Here is a 21,243-nt window from a genome sequence, read left to right as displayed (position 1 = left end):
GTGCAAAACCTATTCACTGAAAACTAAAACACAGAGCTATGAGAACTCAAAGAAGACCAAAGTCAACGTAATGATATACCATGCCGATGGATCATCATACCCACTATAGCTCAGATGTCAGTTTTCTACAAATTGACAAGTAGATTTGATGTCATACCTATTAAAATATTTGAAAGCTTTCTATTAGAACTTGACAAGCTAATTTTACAATCACATAGAAATACAAAGAACTTATGAGAAATAAACAATCTTGATAAAGCTGGAGGACCAACATTATCTAATTTCAAGACTTACTTTAAAGCTATAATAATGAAGACAATCAAATAATCAATAATTTGTATAAAGATAGAGAAATAGATGAATAGAACAGCATAAATAATGCAATAGACTCATACATATTCAGACAACTGATTTTGGACAAATATTCAAAGACAAGTCATTAGAGAAAATATAGTGATTTCAACAAATGCTGCTAGAGCAACGGGCTAAACTGTAAAAAACAAAGAAATCTGAATTTCAGTCCATACCTTGCACCATGTACAGAAGTTAGCTTAAAATGGACCATATGCCCAAATGTAATACGTTAAACCATAAACTTCTAGAATAAAATATAAAAGAATACTTTGTGACTTTAGATTAGGCAAAGATTAGATGAGATAAAACATCAAAAGAATGACCCCCCCAAAAAAACTTCATAAATTGGACTTTCTAAAAATTAAAACCTCTTGCTCTTTGAAAGACCCTGGAATAAGAATGTAAAAACAAATCACAGGGATGCCTGGATGGCTCAGTCAGTTAAGCAACTGATTCTTGGTTTTGGCTGAAGTCATGATCTCAGGGTCATGAGATCAAGCCCTGCATTGAGCTCTGCACTCAATTCAGAGTCTGCTGGAGATTCTCTCTCTTCCTCTTTCTCTCCCCCTGACTCACACACACACACACACACTCTCTCTCTCTTTGTCTCTCTACCAAATAAATAAATAGAATCTTTTTAAAAAGTAAAAAATAAATACAAATCACAGACAAAAGAATATATTTAAATTTACATATCTGATAAAACACCTTATAGCTATAACATATAAAACTTCTCAAAACTCAATAATTAAGAAAACACCACATCAATAATCCATAAGAAAATACCACATCAAGTGTGCCAAGTACACTGCTGGTTAAATAACATAATCATTTTGGAAATTAGTTTACCAATTTATTATGAAGGTAGAAATATGCCTGTCCCATGATTCAGCTATTCTATTAATAAGTATTTACCTAAGAGAAATGAAAGCATATGTCCATACAAGGGCTTATATGTGGATGCTCATAGTGGCTTGCTTTTCTTTATTCCTTCCTTCCTTCCTTCCTTCCTTCCTTCCTTCCTTCCTTCCTTCCTTTCCTTCCTTCCTTCCTTCCTTCCTTCCTTCCTTCCTTCCTTTCCTTCCTTCCTTCTTTCTCAAACTGGTTACCACCCTAGAATCCAACAAGTAAATGGATAAACAAATGTGGTATATCCATTCAGTGTAAAACTTAGAGCAATAACAAAGAATTAACAATTGATACACATAACACTGTGGATGATGGGATCCCTGGGTGGTGCAGCGGTTTGGCGCCTGCCTTTGGCCCAGGGCGCAATCCTGGAGACCCGGGATCGAATCCCACATTGGGCTCCCTGCATGGAGCCTGCTTCTCCCTCTGCCTGTGTCGCTGCCTCTCTCTCCTTCTGTGTGTGTGTGACTATCATGAATAAATAAATAAAATCTTAAAAAAAAAACACTGTGGATGAATTTCAAAATAATTATACTGAGTCAAAGAAGTTACATAAAAAAGAGTAGAAGCTGTTTAGTTCCTTTTAAATAAAATCTAGAAAATGAAAACAAATCTACAGTGACAAAAAGAAGAATAGTGGTTGCCTGTGAATAGAGAGGGAGGTTTAGGATTATAAAGAAGTAAAGAAACTTTTGGGTATGATAGATATGTTTACTGGCTACATAGGTACATCAAAAATATCAAATTATACAGTTTTGACCTGTGCTTTTTATGTTACATCAGCCTTACATTAATAAACTGTTTTTAAAATTAAATAAAATAAACAAATGAGGGCTTCCTGGGTGGGTCAGTCAGTTAAGTATCTGCTTTCAGCTCAGGTCATGATCCCACGGTCCTGGGATCTAGGCGAGTCTGCCTCTCCCTCTCCTTCTGCCCCTCCCCGAGCTCATGCTCTCTCTCTCTTGCTCTCTCTCAAATAAATAAATAAAAATCTTAAAAACAAACAAACAAAAAAGGTAAAAAGACAAGTAGAGACAAGAAATCACCAGGTCCAGGTAGCATGTTGGAGCTACCTGGGCCTGAAGCCAGATCTACCTCAGCACTTTACTTAAGTGTGTGAACAAACTTAATCTTTGGGCAGGTTGTTTTATATTGGATATTTTTGTCAATAGAAAAAAAAAAGTCTTAATTGATGTAAAGTGTCCTTTTTGTCTTATGTTCTGGGGTGAATTGTCTGTCGTAAAAATTATACCAATTATATTAAAAATTGAAACTTGACATTAACCACATGCCACTATCCCAAAGCCTTGCCTTTGTATATGCTTCATTCCCAGCAACCACAGGGATTCATTTCTCCTGTGCCCCTGAGCTGAGAGTACCTACTGGTGGTGAATCATCACTGCTTTTGTCCTAACTACATTTGATTAGGGTTGACAGATTTAACACATAAAAATACAAATATTGCATGCAGTATACTTATGCTAAATTATTATTTGTTCTTTATCTGAAATTCAAAATAACTGAGCACTCTATTATTTATCTGGGATCTGTAGGTGAGATAAATAATCCCAGATGTGTAACTTTGACAGTTTATATCCTGCAACCATTTTAATTACCTACAGGAATCATCTTAGGTAGTCCAAGTTGAAGGAGATTGAATAAAGGGAGTTCTAAATAGACAAGTATTTAGGAAGGAGGAAGACAAAAAAGGTCAGGAAAGGCCCCTTCTATGTTTCAACTGTTCCACTAGATTTTAGGAAATCTAGTAGTCAGGTCTAAAACTGTAAGAAATCAGTTCTACTGGTCATGGCTACCTAAAAGCAACTAAAAGATAAGGAGAAAATGTTTGCAAATCACCTATCTGATAAGGAGTTAATATTCAAAATATACAAGGAATTTATACAACTGAGTAGCGAAAAAAATAACCAAATTTTTAAAAATGGGCCGAGGACATGAATAGAATCTTTTCCAAAGAAGACATACAAATTGCCAACAGATGCATTCTCATCGCTTATCATCAGGGAAATGAAAATGAAAACCAGAATTAGCTATTGCCTCACACCTGTTAAACTGTCTACTATCAAAAAGACAAGACATGGCAAATATTGACAAGGATATCAAGAAAAGGGAACCCTCATGCACTGCTGGTGGAAATGTAAACTGGAAAAGTCACTATGGAATACAGTATAGTGTTTTCTCAAGGAGTTATAAAAAAGAACTACTACTACTACTACATGGACGAGCATTCCATTTCTGGGTATATATCCAAAGGATATAAAACCAGAATCTTGAAGAGATATTCATAGTAGCCAAGGTATGGAAACAACCTAAGTGTCCATCAGTGGATGAATGGATAAAGAAAATGTAGTGTGTGTGTGTGCATGTGTGTCCATTCCACACACATAATGGAATGTCATTCACTTTGTTTTAGTTTGATTTTTTAAATTGTTTTTTAAATTTGAGTATAGTTGACATACAATGTTACATTAGTTTCAAGTATGCAACCTAGTGAATTGACAAGTTTAATATATTGTTAGGTTCACCATAGGAATATAATTTACTCTTAAGAAAGAAGGAAATCCTACTGTTTGCTACACCATGGATGAAACGGAGGGCATTATGCTAAGTGAAATAAGTCAAATAGAGAAAGAAATATGCTATATAATATTACTTACATGTAGAATCTAAAAGAAAAGGGGCAGCCCAGGTGGCTCAGTGGTTTAGCGCCACCTTCAGCCCAGGGCCTGATCCTAGAGACCTGGGATAGAGTCCCACGTCTGGCTCCCTGCATGGAGCCTGCTTCTCTCTCTGCCTGTGTCTCTGTCTCTGTCTCTGTCTCTGTCTCTGTCTCTGTCTCTGTCTCTCTCTCTCTGCCTCTCATGAATAAATAAAATCTTTAAAAAAATAAAAAGAAAAGAAAAAAAGTTAAACTAATAGAAACAGAGTAGAAAAGTGGTTGCTGGTAGGTGAGGCAAAAAGGGAGAGGTTGATAAAAAGGTACAAAATTTCAGTTATAACAGGAATAAGGTCTGAGGATCTAATATATAACATGGTGACTATAGTTTATAATATTGTATTATATAATTGAAACTTCCTATAAGAGTAGAACTTATGCTTTTTCTTTTTTTTTTAAGATTTTATTTATTCATGAGAGACAGAGAGAGAGAGAGAGAGAGAGAGAGAGAGAGAGGCAGAGACACAGGCAGAGGGAGAAGCAGGCTCCATGCAGGGAGCCTGATGTGGGACTCGATCCAGGGACTCCAGGATCGCACCCTGGGCTGAAAGCAAGCACTAAACTGCTGAGCCACCCAGGGATCCCTGAACTTAGGCTTTTTCATAAAAAAAAAAAAGTAAAAAATGTGAGGTAAGGGATGTGTTAATTAACTCAATGGAAGGCAAGTATTCTTTTCACAATATATACATATATCAAATCATGTTGTACACTTCAAATATATTACAATTTTGTCAATTATACCTCAATAAAGCTAAAGGGGAGAAAAGCACACACTGTGTACGTCACTTTATGTGAATTCTAAGGACAAGCAGAACTAATCTAAGGTTCTAGAAGTCAGAAGAACAGTTGGAGAACTCTAAGGTTGGAGGGTCAGACTGATTGACACTTAAGAGGAAGCATTGTTCTTGGGTGCTGAAAGTATTCTGTGTCTTTATCAGAATGTTGGTTACATAGATGCATATATAAATATTCATCAAGTTGTAAACTTAATATTATGGCATAATTTATAGGATATATCCATATCTTAATAAAAAGATTTTTCAAAACTCATGTTTGCTGAAGCTCACATTCTTATTCACCATGATTGGAGGAAGAATAATATTTTCTTCTTTCCTTATAACTCAATTTCATGAAGTATCTCTCATTGGTGAAAACTGGAATCATACCAGCAACAGATTCTGGGAAATTCAGTTCCCAGGATTCTGACCCCACAAAACAGGGAATAATGTAAAAAGTTAATAGGAATAAATGCTGAATATCCCTCACAGTGTTTTTGTCTTATGGAAAGTTAATAAAATGCAAAGAATAAAAAGTGTTCTAGAATATGGTACTATAGATGGTATTTTAAAAATATTCCTTTTGGAATATCCTAGGATCCATAATTAAAATCCAAGAGAGGTAGATATGTGTGTGTGTGTGTGTGTATTTTAACCAGGATAGCAATGTGAGGGAAACATTACAACACATGGTTATCTAGGGACTAGGATATTAAAATTATGAGTCACTATACAATTGTATGATTAAAATTTAAATATTCTTAGAATATGGGAACAATAATTCTAATTAAATTATACTTTAATTGAACAAAACACAAGTGTTGATTCTCTAACAAGATTTTTATCGAAATGGTAGAAAGTGAAACAAAAATAACACACTCCAATAACTTTCTTACCAGAGTCCATGATATAAAATATATATACCAGATTTCTGTTTTTACTTCCCTTGTTTTACTTTATTTAGAAATATGAATGTACCATGTCTAGTTCTGAGGTTTTTCAATCCAGTTTCATGACTATTTTCATTGGCATGTTTTACTAGAGTGAAATATTTTGCATATTATAAAGTTCATTGCCATTTGTGGTATATTTTCAGGCTTTTCTTTAATTAAAAAAATACTGTGATTATATACGCCACAAACCAATGGTTCAAAGTTCTACCGCACTAAGTTACAACTATTAAATATATTCCATCACATAGAATCATAAGTGTTATAAGCCATATAAGGCACATGAGAGTATATTTTTAAAGGTCTGTTGCCTACACCTCTGCTAATTTTCATCTTTCATACCACCCCTATTGTTGCAACTTGTCCTGTGTTCTCTACCGTCCTCCTGTTGCTTGTTGCCCAGACAACATCACTGGATAATCACAGGCCATTTAACTCTTTTTCATTCGGAAGCTTCCACTTGTAGTCTTGACTTGGTATGAGTTTGGCATGTCTCCGTACGAGGAGGGACATGGGATTACCCAAGTAATAAAGATACTGTAATTCATTGCACCCGTCATTTCATCTATCCCCACCTCGCCTGAGTGTGGGCACCCTGGTTCATTTGAATGCGGCCTGCTCATATAGCTCAGCATGGTCCTGAAGAGAAAAACACAACCTCTCTGATCTAAACCAAGGTATCCTCCCCAGCTTCCTCAAATAACATATTTTGTAAGTTCAAATTCACTGGTCATTTTCTTCTGATTTACAGTATACCACTGTGCTGATGTGTCATGCAATAAACTATTCATGAGAACATTTTCAGCAGAATTACTGGGGGCGGGGTGGACGGCAACCTTGAAACCTGCATTTACCAACATCAAGGTCCTCTTGTCTCTCTTACTCTTCTCTTTGTAAAAACATTGCTAGCACCTTATTACAATACTGCAGTTGTTTGACCTTTTCTGTATGTCACTAACGACTGATTTCTGAGTTTGATGAGAACATTTTCAAGTGCTTCTAGAATGCAGTATTGCATATCTCAGGCCCACCAAAGTTGTATCTGTACCTTTCCTATGTCAGCTTTTGTCTCTTCATCTCTTCTTGGACTTCCATGTGGTGTTTGGCATTCTTTTCCTAATTCTGTTTCCTGAGTGATCTCTAAACTCATTCTGTAAAATAGTCCTGATTCTACCCCTCTTCTTTATGTTTATCTAAATAACAGTTCTCTTAAAACAGTCCATGCACGTTACTTGAATGTTTTAGCATATGTATGTTGTACTCACTTTCTCGTTTGTGTGTTCTTTTTTTCCTTTTCTCAGTCACTTGACCATATTCTTTCTTTTGTTCTTTTAATTATTTATGTTTTAATTTCCACTCTCATTTTTTTCTATCTATGCTTACAAGATGCCTCATTACACAGTGGGGAAGTATGGAAGAAGGAAGTAATCTGGGGTTAATCCTGGCATATTAACTGTCTCTTTGACCTTGGGCAAACCACTGTACCTCTCTGGGGCCCAATTTCTTCACTTGTGAGAAAGCAGTTCAGGTTTTTCTGTGAGGTTACTGCTAGTGCTGGACATTCTGTAATTGCAAGAATCAGTAACTATATCCATAACTGTATGTCTATATACCTATTTTGCTGTTGAATTCTATTTCTTAGACTAAGCTAGAATCACACCTTTTTTTCCCCTCAGTTTCCAACTGTAAATTCTACAATATCATATTACTTATGTTCCTTATTTTTACTTTACTTTTACTTTTTAATTATTTTTTTTTGTCTGAACTCTATAGAGAAATTGTATTGTAAAATTTGTAAATAGCCTGCTCTGTAAGTCTCAAACCTGGGACTTCGTTATGCTACTCAGTTTGTGAGTGCATGTGTATGCACACGGACAAACACACACACGCACACGCACACGCACATGCATGCTCTGATACTTTACACACACTTTGCTGCCTGTGGGTGGAATCATTGTCTAAGTTCAAAGCCTAGCAATATACTTTTCTTTCTGGGTCAGAGTTCCCTCACATGTGAAAAATAAGTAGTGTCCCTATCTTCGAGCTCTGTTCTGAGGACTCAAATAATTTGCATAGTGTTCAACAAAGTTCCGGTACGTAGTAGCTCTTAAACTCTTCCCTTTTCATTATTTAAATACTGTTTTAAATGGAACATGTAACAGTCCCTGTGGCAAGTTGAAGGGCTTTGTGCTCCATGCAGGGCACCAGAACTGTGACTCTAGTGGAAAGGTGAGGTCCTTCAAATCCCTGGATCTATTTTTAATAACATCTAGAAGAGTTCTTTATTTGAAGATTTTCTGGCAATGATAAAAGGATCTGTTGGCAATGACTAAATATATTCTCTGTAAAAGAAAACTACATGAAGTTTATTATTTGATACGCATGACAATTCCAGTTCACTTCCTCTTCAGTGAGGAACTGGTATACCACTTAGGCAATGTAATCAAAGAGATAAATATTTGTATTGGCTCTGCATAGAACCTCTTCTGGATTTTGTCTTATGCAGATTCCTCCCTCTTTGCCCAGATAGGACTCCTTTCTCTTCTTACCATGAAATTGATGAACCTAGCTCCTTATGCTTATTCTTTGCCTTCTCTTCTATTATAATGGAGGACATGCCCCACCAACCTTCCACTTGTACTCCAGATCCTGTTTCCACTCTGAGGCTTTTCTTCTGAAGTCACCCTCACCCATTTCTCCCCTGCATTATCAATCACTTCTCTGCCATGTCAATCCATCTGCTATTGACATATTCTTGGATATACCCTCTTTAAAGTAGAAATCTTCTGCCTCCATCCTAAACCCTCATGTAGTTAATATTTTATCTCTGATCCTTTTCACAGCAAAACTTCTCAAAAGTTTATTCTCATGGCCTTCACTTCTTCACTTGCATTCATTCTTCAATCACCCTGGCTTTTTCTCTTTTGAACACAATTTGTTCTTTCTATGGCAATTAATAAACTATCACCTGGTCAAATCCATGCTTATTTCACTGGTCATCTCTGCCTTGGCCTCTCAGCAGCATTCATAGAGCACTCACTTTTTCTTAAAATATTTCCTCCCTTTACTTCCATGATATCATGCAACCTTGATTCTCCTTTATCCTATCTTCTATCTCCTTTGTAGGATCCTCCTCCTCTCTAACTTCTAAATATTGGAGAATCTCAGGACTTAATCTTTCTATATTTAATCTCTCTATCTGTAATCTCTTCCAGTTCCATGTACGGAATTGGTACTTTTCAATTGAATTCCAAAATCTTATCTCTTGCACCCAAGCTCTGTTCTAATATATCCTGTTTTTATACCTAGATATCCAGTAGATATCTCATGCTTGATATGTTCTAAATTAGACTCTTAATATAACTTCCTTGGTTCTTCTAATTTTCCCCATCTCATTAAGTGGCACCATCAACTTTACTGTTATACAAGTTAAACCATTATCTCACCCTTGACTCCTCTCTTTCCTCCCTCCTCACCCAAACTTGATCTACCTAAGTTTTACATGTTATTTCTATCCATTAAATATATCTGAAAATATCCACTTTTCTCTACCTCAGATGCCACAATGCCCAGTTAAGCCATCATCATCCTTCCATATTATTGGAGCAGAGAACTTCAATCAAAAGAGGATTAAGTCATAGTGCTGATGTGTTTATATAACAAGGAGTTGCCCCTTCTTCAGCCTTAACTTTCCAAGAAGAAATTTTAATGGGTAAGAAAATGATAAGAAGTACTATATTTACTCTATTAGAGGAAGGACTGAAGTGAGGAGGGGGTGGGAGTATAAATATATAGAATACATGGGCCAAATATACATGACATTCCTTTCTTGGAAGATCCCTAAGGATTGACTAGGAGGAAAGCATAAAGGTAGTATTTTAAAAATTAAATTAAAAAATAAACCCATTTTAATGTGTTAATTCAAAGTGACTCCAAAATGCATCATTTCAGTCTTTCTATTTTGAATATGTTAAATCAGCAACTTTTTTTTGAAGGACCAGAATCTTTGTATTTTCATTTGGTGTGGTAATAATTGAGATTTGAAATATCCTTTGATATAAAATATCTCTTCATGTGTAAAGTTAGAACTTTAAATAATTTTCACTTACTCCTCCTGTATCTCTACATCACCAACTTTCACATAGCCCAAGAAATGGTCATTTGGAACATTACTATGTAATCCCCTCATGCTCTAAAGTACTACATTGCTGGTACATAAACACATAATATATGTTGACTCAGTTTTTATTGTGGGGTATAGCAAATATCTCCTTCCATTTGTGTTAATATTGCAATTCTCCTAGGGTCACTTCACTTTGGGGAAAAAAAGATGTTCTAAATTTTTTTGTTCATTTATTTTGCTTATTCCTATGCCATGTTTATGGAGCCTGGCATGAATGAGTGATGCAATGTAATGATGGAAAGACACTCGGAATCCTCTGTTCAGGTGTATACATTATGAACCTCAGTGGTTGGCTTTCCTGCCTTCTGGAGAAGACAGAGACTGTACTGTGATCTTTCCAAATATTTTAAGATAAATTTTTACCTGGGTTTCTCCCATTACCATTTTTATTACCTACCTTCTACCAACCAATAATTTTTCTCCTGTCCTCCACCTCCCAAGATGACTTTATTTTCCTGTTATTTTTCAAATATATCAATCAGAACTTTAAAGCTGTTCTACTCTATAGCATGTTCTCATTTCAATTTTGCTGAAAACACTTGTGCAGTTTACTCTTTCAAAATTTCCTTTGAGTTCCGTCTTGCCCACTGTCATTCTGTCTGACTGTATTTTCCAATTATATTTCTCTCCTATTCTATGTTTCCACTTCTGCTATACATTCTACGTTTTTATCTCTATAGCAGTATCTGTTAACCATAGTTTTTCTGACCTTTACTTTTTTGTGTGATACTCTTTATTCTTGGCTTACTCAGAGGAATCACTAAAAAATCATTTCAAAGTTCTGGCTTCTTTTTTTCCTCATATATTCTCCAAAATCTGATCTGTTTCTTTCTCCACCCAATCTGAACCGTACAGCAAATTCATTATTAACAAGGATTTTAATTATCTCAAACATGCCTCTTGTATTCAATCCAACTGAGTCTCTAATCAGTGTTCCCTGGTTGAACAACTCTTCTCAGCTCCCCTATGGCAAATCCTCACTGTGATTCTTCCCTTAAAAGCATCACCAGCAGCTCTGCATCCTCCTAGAGACTGAATGATTTCTTTAAGCTTACTCTTAAGCTCCTCCCTAAACTAGTTCTTAAAAAAAAAAAAAAAAAAAAAAAAGCTAACCCAGCAGGTGAGTTTGCTTTCCTTTTCCTTTCCCTTCATTTCTCTTTTCCACACTAAATCAGTTTCTCACCATTGCTTCTTTTTTTACAGAGCGCACATTTGCAGGTAGCCTGGACACTGAGTGTGAGCTTGGCTGGAGCAGAATAACACCACTGAGCTCATCACAAGCGAACTCTGCCTGGCTGGTACCTGCTGTGGCTCTCCTTCTCCACAAGGACCACAGAAGTCTGAGCACAAACTGAACTGTTGCTTTCCCCTGACTCCTCCAACACCTGTGCTACCTGGGTTTTTACCCTTAGATTAAAAACTGAAAATTGTTTTAGGAGTCCTGGACACTTTAGTTCTGATGTTTTCTTTAAATTAAATGTTCTTTGCTTTCCTCACTCTTTGTTCTTCCTTTACCCCTCATCCCAGGGGCAGTCATGCTGCCTCGTCAGAAATACAAGCCTCTTATACAGGTATAAAAGGATCCAAAAACTAAATTCAGTAGGAACTCTATTTGAACTACATTTGCTCTAGAATTTGTAATAAGCTTCTAACCTCAAAATTACAGAGGTCTGCTGTGATCTAGTCTGGCAGGGTATCACAATTAAAGAAATATAATCAAACAAAAGTAAATAGAAATTATTTCAAATCTGCATTCATCTCTTAAGAAAGCCCAAAAGGCACAGCAAACTATCTTTAAAATCCTTTCTAGCCATCATTGCCACTCTCAGTATTCTCTACACAGATGGAAATCCCTCACAAAGCCTCACATCGCTCTTCTCTCTTTCCATATTTTCTCTCTTAAGTTAATGGCTAAAAATCACTTTTTTGTTCATCACCGCAACTCTCTTTGTCTTTATACTACGTCTGAATTCTCCTTTCTATATACACACGCCAACACTTCATCCACACTATGCCTTCCCCAGAAGCCCAAGCTCTCCATTTATGGAACACTTCATACTGCAAAAGAAAGAGGTGCATTGAATTACTTCTCTGACAAGAATCAGAACATTGCCCAAACTGTACAACAAAGGAGAGCCCATGAACTGACTCATCAATCAAGAATAGACCCCTCCCTTATTTGAAGGGGGCACAAGAGAGAGAAAAGATATGAATGTGATAAATATGTCATTATATTTTATTTTTCTAAAGTTCAAAACCATATTAGTTGGCAATTTCTTGCACACACAAAAAAAGATCTAGGAGAGATATCATCTAACTGTACTCAACCTCCATGATGTATATAATGTAACCTCTCTACATAAAGGTCTAGAATCTTATCTAGAAAACTTTTGGAATGTGGTAGTGACAAGAACACTGGTCTAAGAGTTAGAATACCTGGAATTAGACTGCACTATCACTGGCTGGATGACCTCAAGTAAATCACTTGCTGTCTTAGTTTATGATTCCCAGAAGCAGACCCTAAGACAAATATCTAAGTCCAATTAGCAGACTTGGAAGATGACTGCAAAAAACATGTGCTGAGTAGGGAAGTGAGATAAAAAAAGGAAGAAGTCAGCAACAGAGGTATTATGAATCAAGTTACCACCAGGGACAACTGAAGTTTATTTTGCTGGGAACTCTTAATATATAGGGGATTTCTCTTTAAGTCATCCCACTCCAGGATGAGGCAAGTAGGGTATTTAAACAGTAATTCCAAAAAAAAAAAAATAAAATTAAATTAAAAAATAAAATAAACAGTAATTCCTATGAGATATTTGTTGAAGTCTTCTTTTGGGAGGGGCATTAATTCCAGCCTGCTCTTAGAACAGACAGGGAAGGACCCATTGATTAAACGCTCAAAGTATCAAAAATCCTATTAGTTATAAGTTTTGGCAGGGTGTTTGGAAATAATAAATATCACGGAACTATGGTAAGGACACTTGTCATGCCTTGCTGCATTCTTCCCTTGCACTATTTAGATTTACTCATACCACCTATGAAAGTCACTCTATCCTGTCACTGATTCGCAATTTCTTTTTAAAATTACATTAGAAGTGTTAGTGGAACAAGCCACAGTCCCCACTGCTTCACTGATCCTGACCATAACTGATAGGCATTATCCTTCCTTTATCACTCATGCTTGCTTTTCCTTTATCCTCATCTAGTCCTTTAGCTTCTCTAGGTTGCTTGCCTGGTAGGGTGACTCAGATTTTAATCCCTTAGGGATCTGAGCTCCTGGTTATTTTATCCTTGTCAGATATGCCTGACTCAAAGTTATTATCAGGCAAGGAAGCATTTAGAGGGAACTCACTGGATCCTCTGGCCTCCAAACATACTCTTTCCTGCTCCCATTAGGTAGTAACAATTCCACCTCCTCTGAAAAATTAGGGCCAACCATCATGCCAATATGGTAACTTCTTTCTTTGGCTATTTGTCTACTATTATGAGAAGCACAAAATTACCATTTGATAGCCCTAGCTAAGGTTCAATGGAATGCCCCTTGACAGAAGACTTACTTTCTGCTTTCTTAAAGTTGTTGTTCCAGAAATCACAAATTCCCTAATCAGACTGATTTTAAGATGGCCTACTCTTACTTCCTATCAGAGTCCTATAATGGCAATCAATTCAAAGATTCAAAGTATATAACATCTCTTAAGCAGAACCCTCAGAGCTTCATCCCCCAGTTGACTCTATAACCGTGCCTTTAAGAACTAAATTACACAGCATTTCATCAGGTCAGCAGCTTCTGGGTGGGTGATGCACAAAATGGTAGAACTAATGGGTGCCAAGAGCATGTCCATCGTTGAAATTTCATGCCTGATAGTGGTTCCCTTGGTCCAAGCAACATCGTGTAGAATTCCAGGATAAATCAGGTACTTTGTGGACACCCTGATTGTGGTGCTGGAAATGTAAAAGATCACATTTATTGGCAACTTGATAGCAAGCTTATGTGCATAGAAATAATAAATGACAAAGGGTTATGGGTGGGACATTGACATTATCTGCTGACTTCCTGAATCTCAGTTTCTTCATCTATAAATTGGACCCAATAATAATGTATCTCAAAGGATTTCTATGGGAATCTGCTTCTGAAGTTTTATAGAAATGTAAGCTCTAAATATTGTTTTTTGATAGAAGCTACAAAAGAAATATCATTGCTCCAAACTCCAGAAAATGAGAACCTATCTTGAGTTTTCTTTTAATTTTATTTCATACTTATCTACTTGTGGTTTATATGTGCTTTAAATCGAAAATATAAAAATTAGGCTACCAAAAAGAAAATCTATCTTAACAGATAATTAAAAAAATAAGATTTCCAATTCCAAAAAATGTTGTTGCTTTTATAACACATATAAAAGAAACTAAGAATAATTATTTTTAAAAAGAAAATCTGTAATCAAATACTTGGACGGTTAGTGGAGGGGAAGGTCATTTACATGTTTAATGTTTGATTGAGATTTTAATCTAATCTATCAAATCAAAGAATTCATTTATTTTAGAAAATAAAATTGCTGAATGATACCCTTTATTTCTAAGATTAATAAAAGTCATCCTTAGAGTAGATTTTAAAATATTATTTCAAAACTTTCTGATTTGCTCTAAAAGTCTTAACAGTAATTTCTCCCCATGAGCACCAACTAACATTACTTTATGTTCAGTAAGTACACATTCATTTTTGCCAAGATCCAGGTTCTGTTAAGCTGTATTAATTTTTGTGGACTTTAGAGGGAGGAAATGATGGGATAGCCTTAGGACCATGAGGCCACATTATGAAATGCAAGAGCCAGTCTAGTAGAAAGAAAAAGTCTACTCAGAAAGAAAAGGCACTGGGCTGAGGCTATATAGAAGAAAGAAAGTTTAATGGCACAGAGAAAGCATTTTTGTACCAGGAAGTTATTTTTGTAAGAGAAAGAACAGATCTGACCTAGTTGGTTCAAATGGTAATGTTCGTGAGTGAGAGATCCTCAGGGAGACAGAGTTCTCAGAATGAGAGTGTCAACTGACTGTTGGATTTGGTTATCAATTATATCTTTGGAAATACTATTTTCCAAAAGAGACAGTTTCCATTTTAACAAATTTCTTATCATGATTAACTGTAATTGCTTTAACTAAAATATATTTCTTATTAGAAATCATTATTAATAGTAACTTTTATGATACTATTGTAAAATCTGTTTGCACGTTCCTGAGGCTATTCACCAGTAACTAAGAAATAGCTATTATCTCTCCTCACCCAGTGCCAGCAACATAAGAATGAATAGAAAATCTTAGGGGCATCTGAGAAGTGTAGTTAGAACTGCCTCAAACCTCAAAGCAATATGAAAAAATAATGCACAAAGTCACACTTGGTAAAAAGACTGTGGTGAGATCATTCACATCCTTTCACAAAGGACAAACATGAAAAGCCAAAATTCATTAGTGACAACAAATACCTGCCTTAAGGCTTACAGCTTGAGGAACCAGGACTTATGACTATACCAACATTCAAGATTCATGTTCTCTTTTGTTCACACAGAGAATCCCGCACATGATTAAAGGTCTGTCTCTCCATCACATCCCCTCTTGTGCTCTTCCCACAAAGAAATGTTTTCATTCTCATCAGCCTTGGAGATAGCGATACCATATTTTCTTTCCCACACTCAGGAAAAATTTATATATAATAAAGTAGATTGACTTTATGTATCTTACCACCTGTAGCAAAAAGCTGTTTTTTTCAATATATATAATGTGTATGTTGTGTATGTATAGCTTAAATGTTCAATAAATTTTAATCTTAACTACTTGAATAGTTATGCTTTTCTTTTAGCAGCATACAAGTATTTCCATATAGTATCTCAAACTGGTGTTCTCCAGGAAATAATATTTTTGGCAATAATAGGGGGAGGGGAGTTTATTTTTTGTATCACAATGCACAAATGCAAAGAGGCTTATTTTCTTTGTACTTTTACACTTGGATGATATTTTAAATATTATTTTTCACAGTATTTTAAAATAAATGTTCATCTCAAGGTATTTAGCAATAGGTGTAATCCCTCCCTAAAACAAGGAGATATGCAAAATAGGAAAAAAGAAAATGTTTAGGAAGAGAAAAAAAATGTGATTGCCAGGATAGGAATTTTATTTTTAATTGGAAGGTAATGATTAGAATCAAGGTTCTAAACTCCTGATCTTGGAGTGCCTGGATGGTACAGTTGATCAAGCAACCAACTCTTGGTTTTAGCTCACACGGTGATCTCAGGGTCATGAGAATGAGCTCTGTGTCTGGGTTCGCGCTCAGCACAGAGTCTGCTTGGACTTTCTCTCTCTCTTTCCCTCTGCCCCTTCCCACCATGCTCTCTCTCTCTTAAATAAATAAAAAAATCTTTTTAAAAAATAAACTCCTGGTCTTACAGTTTATAGTGACATGATTTCTGTGAAATTCAAATAGGTTGAAATTTGATTAAATTTTGTCAAAATGGAAAACTAGATCAAATACTTTGTCAAAAATAAATGTTTGATTCAATTGAAATTTTTAGACTGACCACTAATCAAATTATAGAAATAAAAACACTTTTGTTCTATTCAATGTATAATACAAAAGAATTTAAAGACATGGTTTCTGTATTGATGGTACTTGACGGACTATTATTTTATGTATCTAATATACTATGCTTACTTAGCAATTTGATTTAGACTTAATTTACATAACTGACAAAATATTCAACCAATCTACTCACTGTACCACAGTTTTAAACATTAAATATAAGCAGGTACCATATTTGCTTCAAACACCTGAATTTTCAAAGACAGCAAATTTTAATGCAAAGGAAATTTTGTGAACTAAGCAGGTCACCTTTATATAATACTGACATTAAATACCTACTACAATCATCTTATAAATTTACAAGAACCTGTTTTAAAATACTTTAATGTATACTTATGATGTTTAACAAAGAAAATTGGGATTCCAATCTAAATTCAAAATATGTAACTATCATAATAAGTAAACATAATAAGTAAATATATTTGGCTTTAACAGTATGAATTGCTCTGAATATTTTAAATTTTCCTTAAGTGACTAAATAAAAACATGAAAAAAATGAGGGGAAGGATGAGAATGGAACTAATATTTATTGAATACTTTTCTCTGGGTCTCTGTTTTCAGCATATTACATACATCCTCTTAAACAGCAATTGTCTTCCTATCTATTCTTTAAATCAAGGGTTGGGGATTATATATATATATTTTTTCTGTTCAGGGTTAAGTAAAGACTATTTAAGGCTTTGCAGATCTCTGTTGCAACTGTCACCTCTGTTGTTGTCTGTGTCTGGAATTGGTAGCATTGAGCTTCTCCTTCCATAGGGCTGAGTTGCCCCTGAAAAATGGCTACTCTTGCTAAGAAGGGATGACATTAAATTTTTATGTTTCTTTTTATCTCATCCTGTCAAAATTTATTCCTGAATTCATTTATTTTACATACTTGGTATATTAGGAAAGTAGTACATGCATGCAATGTGTAAATAAATATGCATGTGTTAATGGTACATTTGCAAATATTTTTGCTAACAGAGCTGTGCAAACGGGTTTAAAAAAATAAAACACTGCACCAGACCATAAACAGCACAAGAAGAGGGATTATGTCTGTCTCTGCACCCTTCACAGGGCCTTGAACATGATTACCCCTCAATAAATTCTTGTTTAATAGGTAAATGAATAATAAGTATCTCTAACTCACTGTCTTTAATAATTAGTTGGAATTGTTATATGTATGCTAGAGTAACTAAGACTGTATTTGTAAAAACAAATTATTCTAGGCTTGCTTTCATAAATAGGCAAAAATCAATTCATAAATAATAGCATCCATTTGCATATAAACAATGTTCTAAAGTCTCCTAAAATTATGTTGTCTCTTTCATAAAGGTTAAACACCCCCCACCATCTTCTTTAAGCTATTCGTCTATTCAGTTAAAACTTCCTTCAAGATAACACAAAGGGAAATGTCAGCCCTGGCAAATGATCAGAAATTCCAAATTAAGTAGAATTTGAATTAATGAGGTTTTATCGTATCTTCAAACCAACAAAAATCATTTACTATGTTCAAGGTCATTACTTCCATTTTTAAAGGATAAATTTAACTTTTAAGTAAATGTGTGCTCAATAGTGATTCTCTAAGCTCTATGGTGTATTCATATCTTGAGAATCATGCCTTGGGAAACATTAAAATAATTATTGCTATTAAACTTCATGTCTTCAGTATAACCAACACCATATTTTTATAATTTTTCAAGTCATGTCATTGCTTTATCATTTCCTTTATTACAGCCATCCTTGACATACTAAAAAAATAAAAGCTTTTCCTGTTTTTAATGTAATCTTTTGTATACAGTTGTTTTTTGTTTAAAGCAATTCTGATTATCTGCCTCCAACTCCCCCAACCTCTTTTTTTTGGGGGGGGGGAGTTCCCTTTCTCTACTTCTCTTTCAGCTGTAAGAAATTTCCTCTTGCTGGCAAGTAACCAGGATGAAGTGACAGAAAGCATAGCAGGGCTTGATCACTGAGATCAAGAGATCAATATATCTGATATCAGAGATTAACACATCTCTGATATATTAATATATATATGTATTCACACACATACACATATTTAGGAATTTTATATATATATATATATATATATATATATATATATATGTATGTATATGCGTGTGTGTGTGTGTGTGGATATTCCTAAGGAATATATCTCTTAGCCAAATGCAATCAGGCCAATTCTAACTAAATTAATATCTTGTCCTAAGTACAATCAGGTTGTGATCACCAACAAAATTCAACATACTCCTAATGCACACACATTCTAGGGCAAAATAGCATTTTTAGTTGCATGTGCCAATGTATTTAACATGATCTAAGGAATAGTATCTTTTCAGTTTCTGCTATACTGAAATATTTTATCCCCCCCCCCCTCGAGTTTCCAGGACAATGATCAATTTAAACCAAAAGTGAGAACACAGGTTAATTATTACCATTTGTTGATTTACCACATTGGGAATTTTCCGGGTGAAATTCAAAACTGACCCCCATTCATGGAGGGCAAAGGGAGACTGAAGAAAGAGGCAGGCCATTCCAGGTTGGTAAGTGGCAGGTTTACTAAGCAAGGGAACTTACATAAGTGACTTATCTCCAGTGGCTGCACGATGAATAAATCTCCACACCTGCCTGCCAGAACCTTAAAAGTTTATATGGAGACCTTAATGGGGTTCAGTCACACATACCATCTAGATGGTCTCAACAACTCATTGATCTCTCATGGCTGTGTCCTTGAAAGGAGCCCCCCTGTGGGAATGGCCGGCAGAATGTACACTCCAAGTACAGAGGAGATGGTAAAGAGACTGATTGCCTGGGTCCAGCTTGCAGGTCAACAAGAGGTCACATCGTCTCCATCACCTCCTCCAATACCATTAGCTCAGGGAAAGTCCTGTAGCAATTCCCCGAAGAGGGGAAGCTCTGAAGGAGAACATTCTGTATGAAACAACAGTATTTAGCACTGTATTTTCTACCTTCTTCCTCTTCTTTTCCTTTTTAATGGCCATTCTTCTTATTAATATTACTATTATCTGGAATTTCTTTTATCCAACACACAGGGAAGCAAAATACATCCCTATATAAAAATATAGGTACCCCAGTAAAGTTCTCCATGCTAGCTTTCCCAAGGTAAGGTTCCTGGGTCATATTAGGGACTTTTTTAATGTAATAATTATTTGCTGATCTAATTAGCATTATAAGAGAATGCCACTTCCTCAGATTTCTAGAAAGACCTTAATATTTTCTCTAATTCAATTTTCTGATGGTATAAACACACCATTTATGCATATACATATTAACATCTGATTTTAGAATTTTAGAACTATTGTATTTCTTCTATCATGTATTGCTTAATCTGATCTTCTGACTTGTTTCTTACTTACCTTTTAATCATGTGAGAGGATAAATTTTTTGTGTGTCTTTACCATCATTAGTATTCTTCCTCTCTTCTGCAAAGTTAGGATAGGATATTTAACTGCTAAAAATTTTAACCCTTTATCATATGTATCATTCTCTACACTGTTATGGATTTTTCATACATTTAACGACTGAAATACATTTCAATTCCACAGGATCTAAGATTTCAGTATTGTTAAGAAGATATTCTCTACTTCCACAAGGTGAAATGGACATTTCTTTCCTTCTTTTTTATCAGTTATTATTTTTTTCCATTGAACTTTAAGAAGCCCCCAGAATAATTAACTAGCACCAAACTTCTGAGTGAACTTGCTGCCTGTATTCAGAGTTGCTGAATTTGCAGCAATGTTTAAAAAATAAATAAATAAAAGCAACTGGGACCAAATATACCTCACTCTGGCCAACTCCAAATACACTGTAGTTCTGAGCTCCAACGCGAGCTTCTTTGGTCTCTTTAGAAGGGACTTCAAGCTCAGAGTGAGACCAAGACTTGAAGTTGGTTCTTCCTCTGAGACAGTCCTGTCCATGAGGTTGCCTGGGACAGTGCTCCCTCAGCTATCTTTATCCTGTTCCACAGTCTTTATAGTGATGTTCCACAACTACATGTTTTATTTGAGGCAAGCTTTAATTCATTTCAAGAAAAATGGCATTTCTCTCCCATCAGAAGAAGGTACAGGATTAACGAATAATCTTGAGTAAAAAAAGAGATCAAAAGAATAGGAATGCTAGAAACTTCATCTTTCAATGTAGAGAGTTAGTAATTCTGTCTAAAATTGATAGAACAAGAAAAATAACTGAAACTGAATTTTTATAGTAACAAATACAAGAAAAATGAACTAAAAATAATAATATAATCATTACTACATTGTTATTACACAATTGTTACATCAGGAAGAGTGGGAACATAACATGGAGAGATGGTGTAAATGAGTTAAGTCATTGTCTTGCTTAAATAGATTATGTTTAAAGTTGGTAAGTCAAGAAAGAAGACTATAAGCATGTAATTAGAAGGCCAGATTCAATGAGAAGAAGAACTAAAAATGGAAATAATTAAGTTTGGGACTGGGAATAGTGCAGGGTAGAGCAGATGAGAGGGAAGGTAAAACCATATAAGACTTCTGCTCTGCACAATTGCATATTTTAGCCATATACATATGCTACTTCCATAAAAATGAAATATATGTACATAAGGGCAAACTATCTCAATGATCAGTCTTAGCATCACCAACAGTTAGGCATTTTCTTCTCATATTAAAATGAAATAACAAGATATGTCAATGCATTATTTTGCTTTGAAAACAACCTAAATGCAATAGAAC

This window comes from Vulpes vulpes, chromosome 1 (genome assembly GCF_048418805.1).
Source record: "Vulpes vulpes isolate BD-2025 chromosome 1, VulVul3, whole genome shotgun sequence".
Lineage (NCBI taxonomy): Eukaryota > Metazoa > Chordata > Mammalia > Carnivora > Canidae > Vulpes > Vulpes vulpes.
This window is presented reverse-complemented; position numbering follows the sequence as displayed.